The 7,663-nt window shown below is 35.2% G+C and overlaps 1 protein-coding gene across 2 annotated transcripts in view; it reads left to right on the top strand.

Annotated features, from left to right (window-relative positions):
* SEMA3C (semaphorin 3C) overlaps positions 1–7,663 on the top strand; it is a 181,838-nt gene that overhangs the window by 75,038 nt on the left and 99,137 nt on the right. The window lies entirely within an intron of this gene.

Raw genomic sequence — 7,663 nt, 5'->3', positions numbered from 1 at the left:
TCAGCCTCCCAAAGCGCTGGTATTACAGGGCTGAGCCACCAAGCCTGGCACCCTTTTTTTTTTTTTTTTTTTTTTTTTTTTTATCCATTTGGCATTTTGCTTCTTTGTAACCAATCACGCCCAAAAACAAACATAGAAAAGTTGAACCTTCTATCTTCTGTATGAGGCCATGTCTTATCCCACTCTCATGCAGCTTCTCAGACCGGCTATAGTGGTTTAGTCGGAAAAGCATCACTGAGAATTTGATTGTTCTTAAACTGTTTGGATTGTATTCTCCAACTCTCCCTGACCGGCAAAGAAAATTTGAAAGGCTGACACATTTCTTATGCTACATTTCCTACTACACAGACTTGTATGCTGGGCAAAGACATGATAGATTAGACAGGCCTGGTGGTATGCACCTGTAGTTCCAACTACTTGGGAAACTGAGGTAGGATTATTGCTTGAACCCAGGAGGTCGATATTACAGCGAGCTGCGACTGTGCCACTGCACTCCAGCCTGTGCCCCAGAGCAAGAATTTAATTAAATTTTAATTAAATTCTTGATTGAAATTTAATTTTAATTAAAATCTTGATAGAAACCTACTAATAATTGTGGAAGTTGCCAGTCTGGTTAGAAGAGCAAGAGAGTTTGATTGAGTTCACCGATTAACTGACCTTGCTTTGAATCCTGAATCTTGCCTCTTCTAGTTTTTACTGTGTGATCTTGGGTAGATTGCTCAAATTTGCTGAATTTTTGTTTTATTTTATGGACAGGACTAGGAAAATACTGGAACCCAATTAAACGGCTTTGCAAGAAAATTACATGACATAAGTTTACAAAGCATGTAGAACTCTTACTCCTACTGGTAAGCCCACAGGTGGTTGCTGTTTGAGGCTAATATTTTTTAGCAAAAATGGTTTTTAACAATATGCCTTCTGGTCTCTGTTTACATTAAGAATTAGGAGCTACAGTTTCAATCTGCTGAAGTTTTACTACTCTTGTCTTTGTTCTGCCTGTTTGTTTTTTTTGTTTTTTTCTAAAGGGTAGGTGAAGTTCAGTTTCTAACCCAGTTTCAAAACAGTGAGCCTCAGGGAGAGGCAGGGTCATTTGAGCCCACTCTAGTTAAAATTCTTCTGAGATAAGACTTTCAGGAGAGGAAATTAGCCTGTCAGTGGCAATATCTCCAAAGTAAAAGGTATCCTAAGGATTTACTTTGAAATCTATAGATGTGCATTTTGCCTGAAGCAGATCTGAGGTTGATGATGAGGAGAATGTCATGTTGGACTGACCAAACAGAATGACAGAATGTAAGGTAAATGTTGATGTTATGAGGGCATGGTACCTTTACATTGTGTCCTCTTATTTGTACAAAAAGTGTCAAGTTTACTGGCATAAAGGCTCAACATGTGCATATTGAATAATTAACTGTGCATCATGAACTTTCAATTAATGAGTAATTATTGCATATGCTTCTAATTGAGATAATTCTGGAAATTGATATTTAATTAAGTAACCTTTTACCTATTTTTGAACCAAAGATAATGTAGTATTCTGAGTGAATGTGTTCCCCTACTGTATAGTCTAACAGGTGTACAGTTGGCTCTTTGTACCCATAGTTCCATATCTGTGGATTCAACCAAACACCAATCAAAAATATTTTTTAAAAATAGCAATATTACAATAAAAATAATACATATTTTAAAAGCGATGCAGTATAACAGCTATTTATATAGCATTTGCATTTTACAGGGATAATTAAAGTATATGGGAGGATGTATGTAGGTTATGTGCAAATACTATGCTGTGCTATATATGATACTTGAGCATTTGTAGATTTTGGTATCTGCAGGGGGTCCTGGACCCAACCCCACACAGGTACCAAGGGATGATTGTATATTATTCATAAAAGAGAACCATATACTCTCCACCTCTCTATCAAGATCACATTTCTGAGCACATGAATGAGATTCTTAATGACTTAGTCATCTCAGAAATGTTCAGATAGTTTTGATCTCTTACCAGAGAACAAAGGTTAGTTCACATATGACTAGGCACCAAGTGTTATTGACAGACGTATTCAATATATTACTGTATATTAAACTATATTATAATTGCTATAATAATGTATTGACTATAATCAAGTATACCCAGAAGCTTATATTGCCAGGGTTTGTATTTTGGGGAAAGCTATTGTTCTTCCAGCTTTGATTAAATTTTCAGTGCTCAGAGTGGTTTCCATTACAAAGAAAAGTTCATGTGAACACATGAATTTGAGGTAAGCATATTTGTGTTGCAAAATTTCCCATGGGGGACATTAGTTTAGAAGACATTACAGGAATTTTCCATCATGGTGCTCTACAAAGTGTGGATTTCAGGATAAAAGCATGCAGTATTTTTTTAATTTTTATGCTGTTTACCAGGATAAATTCCCAGGGATTAATTTACCTATATTGCCCTTTGTAGGGCTGCTGCATTTTCTAATACTATGTACTTTCAGTCAAAGTCCCTTCTCAGTTAGTTGAGCATGTCCTGAGAACAACACTAATAACTGTACCTCTTATGCTGTACAAAGGATGGCATCATTAAGATTTAAAGAAATGTAGGATGGTGCTATTCTTTGACTTGCTTAGATGGCGGCTAGTAATTGTGATTTTCTTCCCTTGTTGTAGCCAAATCATTAAACCAGTCATTTCCTACAACTGTGACCAAATCATTGAATCATTCATTTACTTAAGTTGGATCTACATTAAACTAGAATGATAGATTCTTGGGTCATTTTTTTTATAGACAAAATTCTCATTTCATTAAACTCATCCTTTATTTTTTTTAAAAAAATTTCATTTTCCCAAGCCCCAAGTTCAATAAGGGCTACTAACAGCAATTTAAATAACATTTTAATAAAAGACCCTAGGCTCTTATCACAACCAGGGCATTTCTAAAGTACATCTTCCCTGGTTAAGAGCTGTCAACTTTCAATGAGCTACAGGTAATTAAATTTTAAGGTGCTTTATGGCTCAGAAAAATAGATGAAAATCCTTGGACCAGAAAAATCTTAGATTGATTAGGTTATTGCTCCCTCTGGTATCTGAATTAATGCTGTAAGTTGATAATTTTCTAGTGAAACAGGTAGAGAAGAACTGCAATTGTATGTTACTTGAAAACAAAATTAAATTGAATCTGTTTTCCCTGCTAAGATCACACTTGGTTTTATTTCAATAGATATTAGAAAAGAAAGGAGCGTGGAAAGAATGTTTTGAAAAACAAACTGACAGAAAGGGTGAAAAAGTGGTAGTTGGAAACAGTGAACACTCAAAAGAGGTATCAGTGACTATGGATTTCTACAATAGAAAAAGAAAATCTCAATTCAGAGTGCCTAAAAACTGCAAGAATTTTTTTTTAATCTCATATAACAGAATAGTCCAATAAAAGTGCAGTTCTAGGGTTAGGTTAGTTCAGTGACTTATGATTTAATGACTTATTAAAAGACTCAGATTTTTCTCTACATTTCTTTTTTTGAGTCTCACTCTGTTGCCCAGGTTGGAGTGCAGTGACATACTCATGGCCACTGCAGCCTCAACTCTGGGTTCAGGGGATTCTTCTTCCTCAGCCTTCCAAGTAGCTGGAACTATAGGCACGCACCACCACACCCAGCTAATTTTTTATGATTTATTGTAGAGATAAGATCTCACCCAATTGCCCCAGTTGGTCTCGAACCAGTGAGCTCAGACAATCCTCTCACCTGGGCCTGCCAAAGTGCTGGGATTATAGGCGTGAGCCAATGTGCCCGGCCTTTTTTCTACATTTCTTCTTGCCATTCTCATCTAGCAACTTTCTTTACAGATGCAATTGCTGAAAGTATCAAAGAAGAAAAAAAAAAACACTTCATTTTTGTGGTCAGTTTTTAAGGTCCAGGAAGCCTTTTTCAGGAGCCCAGCAGAAGGCCTTTTTTTAAATTTCACTTACCAGAATTGTTCACATGCCCACATTTAAACTACTCGCTGGCTAGGGGAATGGGATGACTCTGGTTAGCACAGAATGGCTCTGTTAAGATGGAAGAAAAGGACAGTATCTATTAGGTTGACAGTCAACAGTGTCTCTGGCTGAAAAGGACATACATTGATCCTCTACTGTATGCTGGTGGAATATCCTTGGGACTATGTAATATTATTACCAATTCAAAGATGAAGAAGTTGAAACTGGGAGAAATGAAGTTCGCTTTCCCAAGAAAATGCATAGTAAGCAATGAAACTGAAATTTCAACTCAGAAATATCTCACCCCAAATCAGTACACTCTTCACACTGTCATGCTGTTTCCTACACATCATGAATCATCTTCAGTGTTAATGGTAGGGTTCATTTTTTTGTATCTAACAACTAGTGCATCTCTATGCTTTGCTTTTCACTTTAGATATACTCTTCCTCAGAGATTGTATCTCTTCCCAGAGCTTCACACCATAATCCATGAGAAAATTGGACACCTCTACCTATAAATTTGATATTTTAATGGCAAAATTAGGTTATCTAGTTTTACATGCTTGTGGGACATTTCTTCTTTGATTTGAATTTAATCTATCAACATCTGAGTAATCTCTCTGATAAAGAAATTTCCCTTTTGATTCTCTCAAAGGTAGTAAAGGCATATTCGTCTTTTCTATTCTTAGCTTACAACTTTAGAAGAAATTTACCTCAATCTTCTCTTTATATTAAGCCCAAACCCATATAGAAGTATCTCAGATCCTTTAAGTATTTCTCACATTGTCTTCCTTTCCATTTCTAGCACATCAGGTGTTTATCAATATCATATCCCAAAAACTGGACCAATGTTTTTCAGTATTCCAGTTCATATAATCCAAAATTATCCTGCATACGCAAATTATTTTTCTTAAAATGTCTAAATTTATTGTTGTATTTCTGTGCTTAAGTAATTTAAGTAGATTCTATAAAAACAATTACATATCAAATGCATTAATATTAAGTCCTCTATTTTTTCCTCCTTATGTAAGGAATTATTCGAACTTTGCTGACTGAAAATTGATGTCTTGCCCCATGTCATCATAATAGTTAACCCATGTAATCAATGTCACTGAAGCTCATGGACTCTTTTAAGCACTTTTCTGTATGTTACCAGTTTAAACCTCACAACAACCCAATGATGTAGGTAATACTATTATCCTGATTTTACAGATGAGGACACTGGAGTTCAGAGAGATAAAGGCACTTGCCAAGTACATCTAAAAATGACAGATCCAGGGTCCAGACTCCAATTACTGAGACCCAGAGGTCATGAATCCAGTCATATTTTATTGCTTTAGTCTATGTATTTTATTTATTCAAGAGGTATTTGTTGTATGTCTATCCTGCAGCCCAATCTATACCTTTCCCTTGATATTTTCCAGGAAACTTGCATAACCATGAATCACATCCCTGAGGTGAGAAACAAACTTTGTGAAATGCTTGGATTTTAGAAAGAATCAAGGCAGTCTATGTCTTTTCTAACCTTTGATTCTATGTTCTCTTCCAAGTTCTCAGCTCCTGGAATTTTTTAACCCTAACCTCTGATCTAACATGGGTTGATATTTTTTCCTGAATAATATCCCTCTCCCTTTATTTGCTTCCTCATGATGGAAGCTGTTCCTCTTTCTGGGCAAGTAGCACCACCTGCCAACTGTGTCACCTCTCTGTATGTGATACCTAGGGAGGCTCAGTAAATGTCAGGTCAGCATGCTCAGCACCCCCGTTTCCAAATATCTGTCACCTACTCTCTTGTTTTCAGTTATCTGCCTGTTCTTGTATGATTTTACTTTTCAAGATTCTTCTGAGTTTTTTTAATGACTTATTTGTTTTACTCACCTCAAACATCTTGCATTTTGCTATTGTTGTATGAACAATATATCTGAGATTAGGATTTAAGATTATGTGTAGAAAATTTTAGGGATCTAGTTCTCTAAATTAAAAAAAGTATGGGCTTAGCATGGTGGCTCAAGCCTGTAATGCCAGCACTTTGGGTGGCCGAGGTAAGAGAATTGCCTGAACCCAGGGGTGCAAGATCCGCCTTGGCAACTTGGCAAGACCTCGTCTCTACAATAAATCAAAAAATTAGCTGAGCGTGATGGCGTGTGCTTGTGGTTCCAGCTATTTGGAAGACTGAGGCAGAAGGATCGCCTAAGCCCAGCAGGTTGAGGCGGCGGTGGCTGTGAACATGCCACTGCCCTCCAGCCTGTATGACAGAGTGAGAATACCACTTAAAAGATATATATATATATATAAAACATAAATTGATGTGTTTCTTATAAATAGTGATTCAAACTTAATGCTACTACTACTTATAATTGGAATTTATTGAATATTTTCTCTGTCACTTATTTCAAATACATATATCAACTCAATTGATTTCCATGGCAACTCTTGGTAGCAGGTACTATAATTGTTGCTTTTTTACATATGAGGAAATTAAGGAACAGAGAGGTTAAGTAACTTGCTCAAAAACATAGGAAGTTTAGTACCGGAGCCTTGTTTCTTTATCACTGTACAGCTTTATGGCATTTTCAGATTATTGGCTAAATCAATTTGAAGGATATTGTAGCAAATATCCTGAACTCATGTGCGCAGAAAGCAGATCAAGTTTTGTGACTTCTTTCTCACATAGGATTTGGCCTGAGTACTCACACAGTATAGTTCATGGCTTCCTATAAGAATTCTTGTAATTTTTATTTTTGTTTAAGCCAAACTACAACTCTATCAAAATTTGTAGAAGTGTATTTGTGATTCAGTGCCTAAAAATCTAGAAATAATGTATCATGGAAGCAGTTATCCTAGAAAGAAGTATCTTTTATATAGTTTCTTACTGTTGAAGATTACAATCAAAAGAACAATAACATCCTGAATTTTTTGAATAGGACAATCTAAAGTTGTCCTCCTTAGAAGTAACATTTTGACTGGAGAGAAAATTAAATCTGCTATAAAGATTATTGACTTTTTCTTGTCATGATACATTTGTTGTCTTCAAAGGTCCAGTATATAGGCACTTATCTGAAGTAAAATAAATTAAATGAATAGGAATCATTGATCATCAAAAATACTGAAAATCTGAAAATTCAGATATCTGAATTTTATAAATTTCCTTTTGGTATAAGCATAGTCATCCTGTCATTTAGATGACACTGCCTCCTGAGCGAGATATAATGGAAAAAAAAGTAGACCTATTTTCATGTAATTTATATAGAAATATATTAGACTAATGAGAATTATGTTGAGGAAATATTTAGAGTAGGAAATAACAATCCTAAAAAAGTGATGAATGTATTGAGTACCAAAATAAAACATTAATACAGGATAAGAAGACATTCACAATGTTATTGATTTTGTTTTCTGTTCAGTTCTGCTCATTGTATATTTTTGGTTTATCTGTTTTAACAAGTTTTGAGATGATGACATTCTGTATAAAATAGAGTTGAGATAAATACAAATGTGTTTTATTTTTCAATCACATAGTATTCCCATATACTATGTGATTGAAAAATAAAACACATTTGTAATAATCTCAACTCTTTTACATGGTACTTATTGATTTATGTTTCACCTCAGCATAAAGGCAATAAATAAAAATACCAATTAACATAACTCTATTTTTTTTTTGAGTTGGAATCTCACTCTGTCACCCAGACTGGAGTGCAGTGGCTG

This window comes from Carlito syrichta, unplaced genomic scaffold, assembly GCF_000164805.1.
Source record: "Carlito syrichta isolate Samal-C Ts95f unplaced genomic scaffold, Tarsius_syrichta-2.0.1 Scaffold305696, whole genome shotgun sequence".
Taxonomy (NCBI): domain Eukaryota; kingdom Metazoa; phylum Chordata; class Mammalia; order Primates; family Tarsiidae; genus Carlito; species Carlito syrichta.
This window is presented reverse-complemented; position numbering and strand designations above follow the sequence as displayed.